Source organism: Tenrec ecaudatus, chromosome 6 (assembly GCF_050624435.1).
Source record: "Tenrec ecaudatus isolate mTenEca1 chromosome 6, mTenEca1.hap1, whole genome shotgun sequence".
In the NCBI taxonomy this organism is placed as follows: domain Eukaryota; kingdom Metazoa; phylum Chordata; class Mammalia; order Afrosoricida; family Tenrecidae; genus Tenrec; species Tenrec ecaudatus.
The window spans coordinates 148,279,885-148,297,999 of NC_134535.1; the positions used below are offsets into that span (position 1 = coordinate 148,279,885).

General features: G+C 38.7%; 1 pseudogene; it reads left to right on the forward strand.

Annotated features, from left to right (window-relative positions):
* Positions 1-17,797: 17,797 nt before the first annotated feature.
* LOC142452010 (U4 spliceosomal RNA) lies at positions 17,798-17,882 on the forward strand (annotated as a pseudogene).
* Positions 17,883-18,115: the final 233 nt, after the last annotated feature.

An 18,115-nucleotide genomic window follows, 5' to 3' on the forward strand; every position in this document is an offset into this window, starting at 1 on the left:
ATACTCTTATTGGGATACCTTTCTAGGCGACTGATTGCTTTTCCCTAGCTGCTTTTAGGATCCTCTCCTTTTCCTCATAGTTGGATAATTTGACAATTATGTGGCTTGGTGGCCAGGCATCAGTTGAGTACTGGAGTTCACTGGTATACCTGCCTTATGCTGTCTGTAGCACTGCAGCAGGGGTGGGCTCTGGGATTTTCCCACAGCCCTGTCTAGGGCCCCAGGACAGACAGGGCCTCCCCAGTTATGTGTAGAATCACTGAGAGGGAAACTGACCTTATTGTGCTTTCTAGACTGCTGGTGTCCTACAGAGGATTTTATTTTTAATGTTTTATCCCCCTGTTCAGCTAGGATAACATCAAATTAAATTGTCTCCCACAGTCTTTGGGCTGCAGCTCTGTGCTGTTTGAAGCTGACATTTGCTACAGCAGGTCTTTGTTATTCAAAAAGCCATCAGTCCCCTTAGCTGAGTTCTGGAATTCCTTAGCTAAGTTTCTTCTTATGCTGATTTATGTTAAGAGACTCCCACCTTTGTGCTCCTTGGAGGTAACCACAAGACTGGGATTTGTGTTTTTAACCAATAATATATATTGCACCCTTTTAAAAATTATGCTAATGATGTCCTCTGATTTGGGCACTTTCAAGTTGACCCGCAGAGGGGGAGATTCTATTTATCAGGGGGGGTTGTTTCCTTCTAGGCCAATTGGAACTAAATCGCTCCCTGGACTTCACACCTATTTTCTCCCACACTGCTATCTACCTGAGGTAAAAATCTGCTTTGTCTTCTACTCTAAGTTAGGGCTACCCGCCTCCGCCCCTCCCCAGTCTGTGAGCTCAAGGCAGCCAACCCAGCAAAGAGCTCCAGCGTGGGGTTCTCCTGTATCTGGGATTCTGTCCCCTTTAGGGCGTCAGCCTGGAGAAACTGCTGCTCCCGGCAAGGCAGCTGGCGCCCTAGGGCCCGCCAAAGCTAGAGTAATTTATAGCATTCTTGGTTTGATTTGTGAGTGGAAATCACCCACAAAAAGGGTGTTCAGGAGAGACCTTAGTACCCTAGTTATAATTTCAGGACTCTGCCTCCCTGTTTCCTTCACCTTACCTCCCAATTTTCTGGTCTGGCAGCAGGAGTTCCGGACGTGTGAGTCCTATCTGGTCGCCATTTCTCCCCACTCTCTACCCTCCCGGTCCCAACGTACCCACTTTTAAAGTGTAAAATCCATGGGTTTTAGTATATTTATAAAACGGTGTAACTATTACCACGGTCAAATTTCAGAATCTTTTCTTCATTCCAAAAAGAAACTACACACCCATTATGCAGTTCTCTTCATGTAGCCTCCTCACAGATCCTGATCACTATTAATCTTACGTCTCTGAGGGATGGCCTAAGCTGAATATGTCATATAAATGAAATAATATAATATAGGTGTTTTTGGTTTGACTTATTTCACTTAGCATAATGTTTTCAAGGTTCCCTCATAGTAACATCTATAAATGCATGAATACTGATGATGAATCATATCCCATCCATATATGTTCTGGCATTTATTATTCATCTATTGATGGACATTTGGGTCATCTCTACCTTTTGAGTTGTATGAATATTACTGCTATGAACATACAAAACGGATTCCAAAAGTTTGTGAAATAATTCTATTATCTTTCAACTCCATTTTCCATGAATTTTTAAGCACCCCTTGCATGTATACAATTTAATGTTTGGACACATTTTCATTATCTTCAGTATCTACCTAGTAGAGGAAATGGATTCTCTGCAATCATATACTTAACTTTTTGAGAAACAAAAGCACTCTTTTACAAAGTGACAGTACCATTTTATAATGTACAAAAGTCCCAGCCTTTCCACAATACTGTTGTTATTAGGTGCCACCAAGTCAGTTCTGACTCATTGCAACGCAATGTACCACAGAGCAAAGCCCTGCCCAGGCCAGCGCCATCCTCACAATAATTATGCAGGAGCCTGTCGTGGCAGCCACTCTGTCAGTCCATCGTGTTCAGTGGCTTCCCATCTTTATTTGCTTTCTCATCATATTATTATCAATTTTATGTCTGTTCTTTTTATTATAGCCATCTAACAGGGTGTGCATTCACAATTTATTGTGATTTTCATTTGCATTTCCCTAATGCCTAGTCATGTTAAGGATATTTTCATGCGCCATCTATATATCTTTCTTAAAATATATATTCAGATCTTTGTCAATTTTAAGTAGGTCATTATTATCTTAGTTGAATTGGAAGAAAAATTGATCTATTCTAAATATTCTTTGTATGTCTTGAAAATATACTCTCTGATTCTCTGAGTTATATTTTCACTTTCATAGTCCTTTTAATCACAACATTTTTATTTTGATAATGTCCACATATTCTTTTGTTACTCAACTTTGGGTGTTAGATATTTAAATTTATCTCATCCTAGGTGCCCATACTCATCTAGAAGTCTGTCATATGGTGATGGGTTATATAGTCATATGAAACTGAAAGCTATACCACCAGTATTAAGAGAACAAACAGGTCACTCATGGTGGACAGGTGTTGGTGACACTTCCAAAGTGAAACCAACTAGGAAAAAAGACCTGATGATCTAATTCTAAACAGAATGAGGAGGACATAGAGATCCTGGTGGTGCTGGAGCAACAGCAATCGAACTGAGAGGAATGACTAAGAGGTAGAGAAGGGTGAACATGGTGGTGTGGCAGAAGGAAGGTAAAGGAAACAGGATAGATCTAGGAAGCAAAGCTATAGATATAGGTATAAACATAGGTGTATACATATGTAAATATATTAAGTCATAAAAATAGAGGTATTGGTCTATGTACATATATTTATATGGCAATACATTGAGGAAGCAGACAGACTTTGGGCCTCTTCTCAAGCCCTCCCTCAACCCAAGAACGCTTTGTCCTAACAACCTGCCATTCTGTGGAGCTAACCCCACGATATGGTTACTGAAAACAAAATGGGTGCATAAGCAAATGTTGTGAAGAAAGTTGATGGTGCCCAGCTATCAAGAGATATAGAATCTGAGATCTTAAAGACTTGAAGTTAAACAAGTGGCCATCTAGTAGAGAAGCAGCAAGCACACATGAAAGAAACACACCAGCCTGTACGACCATGAGGTGTCCACAAAATCAGGTAACAGGCACCAGAAGAGCCAAAGCAAAGAAAAAACAAAATGAAACAAAAAATGTATTGTTGGGAACAAAGGGGATCAGAGTAGAGACCCAAAACTCATCTGTAGACAATAGGACCTCACAGAAGGGTGACAAGGAAGGGATGAGTCAACCAGGGTGCTGTATAGCACCTACAAAATACACAATACTCCTCAGGTTCTTTGAGGCTTCCTCATTCCCCACTATCATGACTCCGGTCATTGCCTTTTAGTTCTGACTGGACTGAAGTATGTACCCTGGTACAGATCAGAATTAGTACACACAGAATCCAGGTCAGGTACTCCCCTCAGGAACAGAAATGGAAGTAGAAATACCAGGTGAGTAGAGGGAAATGAGGGGAGTAGGGGAGAAAGGGAGAAACAATCACAGCGATCTATGCATAATCCCCCCCTCCCCAGGAGGAAGAACAACAGAAACGTGGATAAACAGAGACAGCAGTTGGTGTAAGATATGGAAAAAATAATAATTTATTATTTCTCAAGGGGTCATGGGGGTGGCAGGGGGAGAGAGAAAAAAGAATAGCTGATATCAAGGGCTCAAATAGAAATTAAATGTTTAGAAAACTATGATGGCAGCACTTGTACAAAGATGCTTGATACAATTGATGTGTGGATTACAATAAGAGTTTTAAAATACCCCAATAAAATGAGCTAATAAATAAATAAATAAAATATAACCCATGAAAATCCTATGAATCATAACAATATTCTTGGCTACAGAGTTGGAAGGTGAGCCTCCTAGATTGGGAAACTCAAAAACTCACTACCATCAAGTTGATTTTAATTAATATTGACCCCCCATTGGGCTGCAGAACTGGGTGTGTGGGTTTCTGAGGCTGCAGATCTTGACAGGAACAGAAACATTCATCTTTCTCCTGCAGAGCAGCTGGGCGATTTGAACTGCTGATCTTGTGAGTGCCAGCCCAACCCATAAACCACTGAGCCATTAGGCTGTCTTAGATTGGAATTCCAAACACCAAACTCACTGCCATGCAGTAGATTCCTACCCATCATGACCCTATAGGAAAGAGCGCTGCCCTGCTGGTGTCTGAGACTGTGACTCTTCTGTAGGAATAGAAAGCACCAGCTCTCTAATAGGTTGGAAGACCCTCAACTACACAATGGCCACAACATCACAGGCACACCAATGATCACGCATCAAGCACAGGGCGTGGCAAGGTTTCTTGCTGAACGTGGGTCGACATAATTTGCAATAGACTTGCTAGCGGGTAACATCCACCCAAATTGACATAGATTTATACTCAGGCTTTCTTAAAGCAGATTAAATATTAATGCCTATGTGTATGGCTTATATCCTTTTTAGTGAATGTTTGTATATGATGAATGGTAAGGTTCCAGTTTTGGTTTTTAGGCCTTCAAGTTGTATCTGCACCATTTTTTTAAAAGACTATGTTTTCTCCATTTAATTGTCTTAGTACACTTAAGATACTTAGTATACTTAAGTCAAAGGTCAATTTGCTGTTAATCTTTTCTTTAAAGAGTTTTATTGGTATATATTTCCCATATCACACACTTTAATCATTCAATTTTATTGAGAAGATTTGTGCAATCATCACCATAATCAATCTCAGAGCAGTTACTTCTGGAACCCACTGTGTTAATTCATTTACCCCCACCCTCCTCCTTTGCTATGCCCCTAGGCAATTAGCAATCCAGCTACTGTCTCTTTGGCTCTACCTACCCTGGATTTCACATACAGAAAATCATACCAAACACTATCAGGAAGCAAACAATGAAACAGATATCCCAAGAATGATGACTAGAGAATACAAAGAAAAACCGCAATCAAAAAGAAAGTAGAAAATATTAAAAGCTGCAACAACTTAGAATGGGTCAAAGGGAACGCAAATAATAAGCGATTACATTTTAACCCAACTACATCTGCCAGCGTTGAGTTTACAGTGCTCTCTGTCTGACAGCCAGGCTGTTCACATTCCTAGATCATGTTCTGAAGGGATTCACCAGAGGCCTAATCCCTGCAGGAAACCTGCAACTGGAGTCTGGGTGTCCACTGTCTTCCACAGTCCTCGGCAAACCAGGTGTGCACAATTTAAGCTCTGATACCATTCCCTCCTTTGGATTTGGATGTTTTCTTTCTTTTTTTAATAATCCTTAGATTATTTTGTGTTAATGTTGGAGATAATTTTAACCTCACAATTTTATTCCATCCATCTATGTTCCTCTCCTTAACTCAGTGCTACACAGTCATGATTACACTAGGTTGTTGTAAGATTTTAAAGAAATTGACTTCTCTAACTTGATTTATCCTTCTGATTCCCTTATATTTCCATGAGTTTTTGCATTACCTGTCATTTTTTTAAAAATATTTTAAAATAAAGATGGATTTTGCTAGAGATTTTTTCCCATTTCTGTATGGTTTTTACTAATTTTATTACATTCCTTATATTATTTGTTAGGATTAATGTTATGGTAATCCAATTTGAAACAATTTCATGCATTCTATCTTCAGTATTCTTTGTCCCTGTCTCCATCCCCAGTCCTCTTGGCATCTCTTTTATTGCATATGTTAGTATGCTTTATGCTGTCCCACACGTCATGGAAATACTGTTGATTTTTCTTCATTCTTTTTCCTCATGTATTTTGGACTGGGTAATCTCCATCTATTTTCAAGTTTACTAGTTTTTCCTTCTGCCTGCTGTTGAAAAAAATCCAGCAAAGATTTTATTTCAGTTATTGTACTTTTCAGAACTAGGATTTCTACCTGATTCATTTTACTGATGACGTCTAGCTCTTTAATGATGTCTCTCCTTGGTAAAGCATTATCCTTACCCTTCCCTTTAATCCTAAATCATGGTTTCTTTGAGATCTTTCAACATTATAAAAAAAAACGCATTTACCACATAGTAAGTACAATTTGGGGGCTTTTTCAGGGATGGGCTATTTTGGGAACCAGCTGCTTTATTCAACCACTGATTGAATTACTGTTTTATTTGCATTCCTCCATTTTTATTTTCATGTCTCCTCTTTTGTTGTTGGTGGTGAAAAGTGAACATTTTTAATCATATGAGGTGGTAACCCTGGAATTTAGATTCTATTACTTCCCTGCTATATTGTGGCTACTTGTTGTTGTTGTAGCTTTTTATTTTCTTTCTTTCTTGGTGACTTTTATCTAATTTTTAAATAGCTGCATTCTTTGTTGGGTCACATCAGGAAGTCTATTCTTTATTATCTTTGTGATCACTTAGCAACTGCACAGACCTTTACTGAAATTAATAGAAATAATACATCTCAGTCTTTGTCAAGGGGCTCTGTGTATGTATTTGGACACATTTTTACCACTCACCTAGATGATTGAAAACTCTGCCTTATTCTTCATTTCCTTCTCGGTTAGAGACTCAAAGGCAGCCCAAGATGAAAGAGTTGGTCTTTCTCAAGGCTTTTCTGAACATACACATGACCTTGAATATGTGTGGTCATTTAGATTATCAGAAATATACTAAACATTTTCAACAGCTCCTATGGACATCTCAAACTCCAGATATTTAGAAACTTTTTTGGGGGTGTTGTTAGTTTATTATTTATCATAACCATGATATATCTAACTATTGTCATTGTTGGAGGGCATCAAGTCAGTTTAGACTCATGGGGACCTCATGTGACATTGTAGAACTGGTCCAAAACATTTCTAAACACTCTTCCACATAGAAATAGATCACCAGATTTTCTCTTGATGAGGTGCTGGTTAAGTTCAACCACCTACCTTTTCGTTATTTGATGAATGTTTAATTATTGTGCCACCAGGGCTGCCTCAGCCAGCAGCAATATTAAACATTTGCTGTGAATTGTTTCTGACAAATGCCGACAGACAGGACAAATAATGTTAATTCTTTGGAAGTACAGCTTTGAAGTATTCCACCCTTAGCATGCCTCCCCAGGGCTATCACAGAAACGCTGGTGGTATATATGCATTGATGTTGGTATACATACATTTCAGGTTGGCATATAAGGCTGATGATTGTATATATGCATTGGACTGCCAACCACAAAGTTGGCTGTTCAAACCCACCAGACGCTCCATTGGAGAATGTTGGGTATAACTGCTCCTACAAAGATCTACAGTCTCAGAAACCCTCGATGGGGTTACTATGAGTTTGCATTGACTCAGTGGTAGAGAGGTTGGTTAGTATATGGTAGATGTCACTTAATTATTTTTTTTAAGAATGGTGACATGGAGCTTTTGGACAAATTTTTGTGAATTAATAATTACATTAGCATACTTATGATTCGGAGAAGTTCTGCTGTTAAAGGCTTTTGTTACTTTACATTTCCTAAATCTGGTAGCCCTTTCACCTCACAGGACATCTCAGAGATACAATACACTATGCTCCCTTATGGTATCTAAATGGATTGCTAGGAACAGCTGCAGATGACATAATACCATCCAGGGATAATGGAGTGTCGCCCATTGAAAAGCATGGCCTCGGGGCCTCCAGTTGTGTCCCTACAACAGCTGTGAATACACTTCCCAAGATAATCAGAGCAGCAGTGTTTGCATTACAAATGTGCTATCTACATGAGTAAGATATCTTGAGAAATATAAGATTCTATCTTCACAGATCTGTGAGGCGGCAATGTGAGAACAGTAAATCCTGCCTTTTTCGATGGAAGTGTCTCTCAATTCTCAGTCACACATATTCTCAGGCGAATAAAACACAACAGTTTCTATCTTTACTGCTGGAGCTATTACCTTTGGATAGTACTGATATGCTGTGGATTAGTAAAATCTTAATCAAACAGTGCTCAACTGAATGAGAACACTGACGAGCTACAATGTTTGTATATGAAACACAGACAAAGGGAAAGAAATTACATTTTTGTATTATTAAATGGTAGCCTTGACTTTCAGAGAATATTCAAATGTTGGTTCAGAGATATCCCAAGAAAAGGTCAGACCTAGTTCTAGAAAATATTTTACCACTTAATGACTTGGGCATGGTTTCTACTCACTCACAAGATAAGAAAATATTTCTAAGTGATCTACTGAATTCCACAGGAAATTTTTCCTGCCCTCATACTTTTTTACTTTTTGTTAAGATCATTATATTGGGGGCTATTACAGTTCTTATAACCATACATCAATTGTATCAAGCATATTTGTACATATATTTCCATCATCATTTGGCACCTTTGGCATCAGCTCTTTTTTCCCTCCTTTCCTCCACCCTCCCACACTTGTAAACTCTGGATAAATTAGAAATTATTATTATTTTCATATCTTACAGTGACAGCTATCTCCCTTCTACCTTGTTTCTGTCGTTCGTCCCTGTTGGTAGGACAGGGCTGGGGTGGCATGTGCAATGCATTGATCATGGCCATCAGTATCCTCCTGGTATCACTACGCCCATTAATATTCCTGAGGTGGTTATCTGACCTGGATTCCATGTGTCCTGAGCTCTTATCTGTACCAGTGTACATGATCTGGTATAGGCAGAACTGGAAGGCAAGACTAGGGCCAAAATAGTGCGGGGGGGGGGGGGGTGAGAAAGCTTCAAAGAACCAGAAGCATATTGTCTATTTCATCTGCACCCTTGTTAACTCATCCCTTTCTTGTGAACTTTTTAACCTTTTTAACAGTCTATCAAATTCATTAGTGTTGTTATCTTATCTCTCCCTGAATATCTCAAGTACACAAAAAAGCAAGCCCCAGCTCTGACTTATCTTTGCTTTCCACATTCCACGGAATGGTGGCTAAATGTATGGCTCTGGAATCAGATTTCCTACATGGACCTTGTTTTCAACCTTGACTAGCTCTGCGTTTTGTGCATATTTCTGAACATGATGCTGCGGTCCCCTCATGCCTGAAACCTGGATATAATCAAAGGACAGTTCAATTGTTTAATGCATACACTATGGTTAGAGCACTGTATGACACATGATCAACTGCCAATAAAGGTTAATAATTTCATATACCTCATAAGTGCTCATTAAATACTTATTGATTCAGCAAATGTCTGGGTGAACTCAACAGGCTAATATTCCTTCATTTTCATGAAAACATTTAAAACTATATATTACTGTTTTAATCATGACAATTACTAAATAATAACATGACATTTTAGTGTACATTCTAATGTACAACCTTCACTTTAATTCTTTCCCTTCTAATCTAATAATAAGACTGAGACTTGTTCAAAGATCACCAGATCTTTGATGAAGGGTGAAATTTTGTATTCACGACCTTGAAACATATTTCAGCTGAAGTTTGGGAAGGCATTTACCCTGAGTTAATGATATGCATGATCCCACCAACCATCTGTTGAGTATTGTAGCTGGAGTATTTCTTCCGTTTTCAGCCCAAAAGCAATTAGGAGGGAAGAGCTGCGTGAAGACTGCCCAGGTGTTCCCTCCAATTAACTTCATTCTGTAGGTCCCTAGCAAGTACCAACCTAATTGTTGGTGACTTGAACCTACCCATCACGTCTGAGCAGAAAGGGCTGGAGATGTGCTTCTGTAAAGGCTGAAAAAACCAAACCCACTGCCATCAGGGTGATTCTGACCCAGAGTGAGACTATCAGTCTTTACAGGTGCAGACAGCATCACCTGTCCCTCAGAGCAGTTGGGGCGTTCACACCGCCAACTTTTGTTATCAGTCCAGTGCTTAATCCACAGAACCACCATGGACCTTTCCAGAAGGGTTGCAGCCTAGGAAGCCTTGTGGGAGTAGTCCTACTCTATAATACGTGGGGTCATGATGAGCCAGAATGGACTCACTAGCTCTGGTGAGTAATGACGGAGATGAAGCACTTCATCTCAATCAGAGCTTTTCTAGATTTCACGTGATTCCCTTGCACTGAAGGCACTTAACTAATTGCTGACAAAACTGAAATTCAGAATCCGTTGAGCTGTGTTGTCTAATACACTAGCTGTAAACCACACATGGCTAGTAAGTACTAGAAGCATCCATCACCCTGCTTGAAAAAAGCTCTAGTGCAAACTATACACTGGCTATCAATGAATTGGTACAAAGCAGGCAAACAAACAAATTTTTAAAAAGCAAAATAGACCATTGATAACTTTTATGAATTACTTATTGAAGTGATAATAGTTTTGATGCTTGGTTTAATTAGATACTGAATTCCAATTAATTTCAATTGCTTCTCTTTGCCATTTTAAGCATGGCTATTAAACGCTTAAAGTTGCGTGCTGTGTGCCATCCCGTCCCGCCAGCTCACAGCCATCCTGAAGCACAGGCTAGAACTGGCCCTGAGGGCTTCCGTGACTACTATGTAGGATAGAGGATTGTGGGCCGGGTTCAAACTTCCAGCCTTTGGGTTAGCAGCTGAGCCCTTAAACATTACACCGCCAGGCTCCTTTCAAAATGACAATGGTTAGTCAAATGTGTGGCTTATATTTGTATTAGAGAACACCAATTTAGAACGTTATCTCTAAGACAGGTCTTGTCCCAAATCTTTTATATATGTTCTTCATTGAGTAGATAAATTCATCCACTGAGGAATCATGAGACTTTACTTAGATTTTATGTAACTGGGAATTGCTGAAGGCTTAAAATTTGCAAAAATCTACGAGAGCTATGAATTTTAGATGTTTCTGGCTCTATACTCAAGTTGTCTTGGTTGCATAAGGCTTCATTTGATGGCAAACAGCCAATATTGCAGCTATCATTCCAGTTCGGCCTCAACTCAGGTGTCAGAGCAGGACTGTTCTCCAGAGGGTTTCCAGGGCTTTGATCTTTTGGAAGCAGATGGCAAGACCTGCTTTCTGAGGTGCATCTGGGCAGTTTCAAACCATCAACATTTCAGTTAGTAGGGAAGTACTTAACCTTTGGGACTCCACTAAACTAATGGTTAATCCTTGGCTCAGATGAGGAAACAAATCCTACAATGAGTTGGGATGTAGTATGCTAATTATCATTATCTACTATGGAAGGGAAGGGGTGGAATCAAGGTTGATCAAAGGAAGCAATCAAACTGGGATGCAGCTCTAGCCAAATCTGGCAGTAAACTCTGATGCAAATATTCCCCATCAGAGCGGTCTCTCACTGGGCCAAATGTTCAGATCTTATTATTCCTGACTTGCCCAGTCACTAAGTGTGAGCTGATCTGTAAATGACATGACCTAAATAAGGCAAAGTTTATTTTGCCTCCAAGGTTGACCCAGAAGGAACTGGCAATGGGAGGCTGTCTAATGACCACACTCCCTGTTGATCAGATAAATTCTTGAAGGAAGAATATGTAGTAAACTCAGAGTGAGAAAAATATTGTTTTATTTATCTTTTCTCTCTATCTTTTTTTCAATTCTCTATTTTCCTGAATGCCTCAGGGAGAAATCTGGCCCCTCTCTGCCTTTCTTTCTTCTACAAAGAAATGGAAGGCTTCAAAGTAAGAGACTTGGCAGGCAACCGCACCTAGAATAATTTAATAACATGGAATTTCGGTTATTTTTATAGTTGCCTTTGATTTGTAGGAAAGCATCATAGTTTTCCAAATATGGCTCTTTACAAACAAGTATTTAAGAGGAAATGTATTAAGTGAAAGCCATAAGGTAAGTCTATTTCATTTCACTCTAATCAGAAGCTTCAGTGGCTCGGGGTAAAAATGAACAACATCTGCAGAGGACACTCACTCACTCTCCATAAGGAAAATCAAGAGGGTAAGATGGTGAGAATTTATCACTGCTTCTTTCCATTGTCTAGCAAAGTTTCTAGGGATTCTATCCATGTTTGCTGAATGAAGAATATCCTGAAGATGAAACTATTTATCCAGCATCCCTCTCCAATAAATGCAACTCAATAAACACATCTGACTTATTGCCAATAGAATGCCTATCAGACTGACTTATTCCTAATGATAAGAGAAAACATCTCTCTCCAGCTTTAGCCCACACTTAGTTTAAAATTTAATGCATGAGCCATTAATGAAGAATGTTCAGTTATTAAAAAATACACCATACTAACAAGTATGAAAACCAGGTCTTCTCCTTATGATAAACTCAAACATTAACACTGTAGGTTTTTTCATCCTGACCTATTAATATGCCTCTATGTTTTCCTGAACTAATTATTATCATTGCCATAATTAGGTTTTGTGAACTCCCTTTAATATAAGATAGATGTCCAACTAAAATTAACTGAAGAGTATGAATAGGAATTTACAAAACTGAAGAGTTAATAAAGTATCACCTTGATAAGGATGAATTTAGCTTCCTCCTTGAGACTTTTGTTATTCAAAGTCACCCGTTGCTCTCAAATGCAACAATTTCTTTTGCAAATTTAATTCGCATCTTTACCCTGGCTTTTCTTTCAGTGTGCTCCGTCTCAATGAATAGCAGGAGCATTGGCTGGGCCTCTCCATTCCACAAGATCTCTTTTCTTTACTATAATAAAAGTCCTGCCTTTTTAATTCTTTGCTTTTTTCCCCCAAACGTTTTCTTTTTCAACTTTTCATTGGGACCTGGGTAAACCTTGCAAAGCGAGTGTGTTTTCCATTCCACCGCTCATACACGTTTTGATTTGTGACGTTGACTGCCACCCTCATAACAGGACAGCACTCCTCCCCGCTGCTTCTTGGCTCCCGTTGCCATTCACCCTCTTCCCTCTCTCCCTGCCTTCTGGTCTGGATCCTGGGCAAATGGGGCCTTTTCCATCTTCATGATGGAATACTCTAAGCAGCACATACCGCCCTGGTGTTTTCATCTAACAGACCTATCCTTTGACTGAACATTGAACCAGAAACGTGAGTTTAGTTTTCAGCCTGAAGGTCGTCTATGGGTCATAGTGTCAGGGGTTGGTTCCTATCAGACAAGTACACCTAGACATTTTTAGTTTGACTTTTATTTCACATTTTCTCCCAGTCAACCCAGGAATTTCTTTTGTGATTCCTTTCAAGGAATTATCAACAAAGGTAGTTGGACACCATCTTTCGGAATAATTGTTTTCTTGTGTCTCTGATTTTCTGCATTCTTCTTTGCTCCAGATGGGAAGAGACCAATAGTTATATCTTATATGACTATATAAGCTTTCACAACTTCAGTTACTAATAGTTCATATTTTAAATGTTTTCACTCGACTAACATACTTCCAATGAATGTTCTTAGTAACAACAATAGAACTATATGAATTATTCCCTTTCTTAAAACCTGCCAAGGTCATTGAGCACAAGAACAAAAGCAGAACACTCATCACTGTTATCTCAGTTTTACTGATGTTCAAATTTCACTCCCTACTTGTGTAGTATGATTTTGAAAGAAAGTTAATCTTCCCAAATACCTTTACAATCGCTTTTCCTTCATAAACTGTCTCATCAACTTTATTCATCGAATAAAATATGAAGAGTTCATCATGCAACATCAATTATAATATATCTTAATATGCTACTTTCTTCAATCTCTGTATCATTTACCTAATATATCTTCATGTTCTAACATATATTTATGCTCTGATAATTTCAGGTGCTTCCCTCCATAGAGGGAATACTTTGTATTTTAATAATGCTTGTATTGACAAATATATTTACCTTCATAAACTATAAGCATTTTATATGTTTGTCTTTAAATTTTTTTTATGCTTTTACATTGATATCAGAGCAAGTGTCTGTGTGATGGACATGTAGAAGAGACCGATCCGTGGAGAAGGACATCGTGCTTGGTGAGCTAGAGGGACGAGGTCTTCATGAATGATTTACACATTGGCTGCAACAATGGGCTCAGGAGGGGGGTGCAGAACTGGCAAAGTTTCAATCTTCTATATGATGAGGCTTTAAAAAGTTCACAGAAAAGTTTCATAAGTTTGTACTTCCATTTTTTAGACTCAATTCTGTAGCACCTGACCACACCAGGATCTTCAGATGGTTTGAGCTTAATGGATGATTTCAGATGAATGAATACATTAATGGGAAATGAATAAATAATTTAAATGAATTTGTTTCCCAGAAACTGATAAACTACTCGAGAAGCTGTCTTTTGTATGAATAAATATTACTCGCGGTCTAAAAGTTCTACTTTTCTATCTCCTTTTCCTTTCCTTTCATCTAATGCACCTCATCCTTCCATCCGGTTGTAATATTACCCTTAATAAAGGGTTCGTGCTCTTTAGCAACAGGGCCTATTCACTAACTCCAAGCTAGAGAGAAAAAGCGAAATGTATTATGAGGTAACACACCAGGGGTGTCCCGCAGCAGTGCAATCATCTTGACGATGTCCCAGTTGTGACCAGTTGGTTACAGACTCTACTTTTTGTTTTGGAATTCACACTGTGGAGGAATCACACACAGATGTTTCACATGAACTCAGGGTAATCACAGGATGCACTTGTTAGCAAGCAGCGGGAACAACTCTCCTCAAGTGTAAGGCGCTCTCAGGATGTGTTTGTTGACGGAATACCAGGAAATAGCTTTGCGAACACTAACAGACAGGTGAGACAAGGAAGAGAGGGGTTTATAACATCCAAGCAATCTTCTCCAATGTCTTAAAAATTCTCCGCTAGTTCTTCCAGGAGATGTCAGCAACCAACATATTTGTCTCTGAATAATAAAGAAAGCCATAGCATTTCCAAAACAAAACCTGTAGTGAATGTCAAGGAAAACGCGGCCTAAGTTAGGCTGCCTGCAGAAAGGTAAAACATGGTGTGGTAGGATAATTACAGTAACTCGGGTTATAATGATTTTCCAAATTATATTCTATTGGAATCAATGTTACAAGACGCAGAAAGAGTGAGTCAGACTCTTAAGATGGAATTCTTAGGTATCCAGGATAGGGTCTAAGGCGGTACTGTCTCCCCAGTACCTGCATAGGGCTACAACAGGGCGTTGCAGGGAAATCAGGCATCCAGTGAACGTGTACGAAATTCAGAATGGGCATGTATAAACTAAGCCCTGTAAGTGCAGGTGAACCTAGACCAAGCCACAAACTAACCCCCTGACTTCATACAGGTGTGTCTAACTCAACCAATATCGGTCAATACCTTCAAGCATGCCTTCCCAGCCAGGGGTGCTAGGGATGGTGGTATAAAAGCAGTCCGCAGGAAGGCCATCTCTCTTTTTTTCAGGTTTGTTTGGAAGTGAGGGTGGGAATCTCTCCCCTCTGCAGGCACACATGTGCTGCCCGGAGCACTGGGTCTGTGGCTCTCACCCAGGCCTCTCTTTCTCAGCCCCTTTGGACTTCATGGTTCTACAAGGGTGGGTTTTGGGCTGTGTGTTTTTTTCTAAGTTCAACTGTGAACTCCCACCTGGCTCCTGCAGCATTGTATGCTTTCCAGAAACAAATCTTGTGCATTTTTGAGACTGTAATACCTAAATTTCCTTCGCTTCCTAATAGTCATTTGGATTACAAAACGTGCTTCTGCTACATGAATTGTTTTAGTGCCACGAAGCAAGAATCAAGGTAACCCAATCCAGGAGCCTAACAGAATTATTTGTAGTAGTGGTGTTGTGCTGCACACATTAGAGAAATTCGAGTTTATTAACTTCCCCTCCTTTGCCTTCACAAGGCCTGTGTGTTTGACAAGTTTCTGATACTTCCACAGCTCAAGCATTAATGTTTAATACTCCTCCCCTGGGCTGGGTAATGGCTTCAGCATCTCTCAGTCATCTCTCTTTGTTCCCTACCGACATACGTGAATTACCCAACAGCAAATAACTGGCATCCATTTTGTGGGTGACATTGAATTTGTATTCTCTGTAGCAATAACCATCTATCAACAATCAGCAATTGATTACTCCCAGCGTCATCTACACCTTTAATATAGGTAAGGTGGAAGCAGCCACATATCATATACACTTGGTGCATAGAAATGCATCCCAAAATGGCTGCTAGCCAGAACCAAAACTAATAGCACAAATCCAAATCATATTAACTTTTTTGTGCATTGATCATATATCACAATTCTATAAATTATATATTTTAAATACAAAACAAGTGTTTTAATGGCACAAAAATAAAAATAATTGACACAATGCGTTTATTGATTTGGATTCATTTTTGTGGTTTACTCTTCTAGGTCAATTTTTTTAAAATCATTTTATTGGGGCTCATACAACTCTTTTTTTTTTAATTTTTTTTATTTTAACAATTTATTGGGGCTGATACAATTCTTTTCACAGTTCATACATATACATACATCAATTGTCATACAACTCTTATCACAATCCACACATACATCAATTGTGTAAAGCACACTTATACGTTCATTGCCCTCATCTTTCTCAAAACTTGCTTTCTGTTTGAGCTCCGGGAATCAGCTCCTCATTTTCCTTCCCCTCTATATTAACTTTTAATGGGTTGAGATTAAAACCGGTCTGAGGACTTAGAGAGCTTGTGGGATGAATAAAAACAGTGGGTGGAATGCCATTTAGACAAGGTTTATCAGTGGTTAGGATTCGACTTTCTCAGAATTCCACATTTTCTGTGCTGTCGAAATACCTATTGGAATATATCTTTCCCAGTTATGGTTTACATCTCAACACTAAGCAGGGGAGGTGCATTGAGAGATGGGATTTAAATCAGAGGGGAAAACATCTTGCCTCAGGAAACACCCTGAATAATTAAATCCAATACTGGGACCACTTCAAAGTCACCAAAATTAGGTGGAGTTATGGGAGAACTAATCGCAGAATTAAAAAAACTTGGAAGGTTATTATATATTTAATAGAGTTATTAGCAATTTGAATTAATACCCCAAATCTGATAATGTTTCTAAAAATGGCAATAGAAATAAAGCTTCGTTTCTCAGAGCCCAATGTGTATTATATTGATTAGTGTTCAACCTCCACCTTAACCACTTGTCAGGCTTTGGCTATTATGGATTAAATTGTGTCTCCCCAAAAAGATATCAATTGCCGAAGCTGTGATTTTTGGTATTATGTAATTACCCTCCATTTTGTGAACTATTTATCCTGTATGTTGTAAAACCTAGCCTCTATGGAGCTAATGAGGTATAATTAGTGGCAGTTATGCTAATAAGGCAGGATTCAATACACAAGATCAGGTTGTTCCTGGAGTCAATATTTTTTGAGATACAAAAGAGATTGAGCTAGAGGGACCTCCTAACAACAAAAAATAAAAAAGTAAAGTAAGTTCTTTGCACCCAGGTCCCTATGGGAATGTCCTAGACCAAAGGGAAGATTGACACCAAGGCACAGAAAGATCTCCAAGGAATACAGATGATGAAGATAAATAACACCCCAGTAAATCAAAAAAAGAGAAAAGGGCTTTCCCTGGAACTAGCACCCTAAATTCTGACTCCCAGCCTCCTCAATGATGAAAGAATTCCATTATACCAGCACTAGAAAACTAAGGCATTGAATGAATTATTTAATTACACTTCAACTACCTACGGATGTATACAGAAGAGATAATAACTTTCTTTGACAATTATTGGTGGAATTGTTTGATCTTAGAACATATTTTGTGCTTAAAAGGTCATTATCATCTAGAAAGAGTGCAGGGAAGTTTCAGTATTAAAATTCATTTTATTTAAATAATTGTTGAAGAAATTGATGAAATTTAAAAATTCTTAGACTGAAATGAGAATTTAAAAACTACTTACTAAATCCTTTGAGACACAGAAAAAGTTGAATTGAGAGGAGAAAATGTAGCAAAAAAAACCCAAAAAACCCAAGCTTTGCGCAGTGGCAATATCGTAGCCAGTGAGGTTTATCCCAGGCGCGATTATTGCTAATTGAAAAAAAAAAACCCAAAAAACATACATCACCGAGAACAAAAGACCAAAATCAATAGTTCAAGCTGACTGTTAAACAATTAGAAAAGGGAGGGTAGAGAAGTGCATGGTCAGCAGAAAAAGAGAAATAAAAATTAGAGCAGAAAAAAGAGACAACAGATAAACAATAGAATCCACAAGATGGACCAGTTGATTCTTTCAGAGGATCAATAAAATTCATAAGCTGGTGGCCAAATTGACAAGAGAAAGAAATGAAA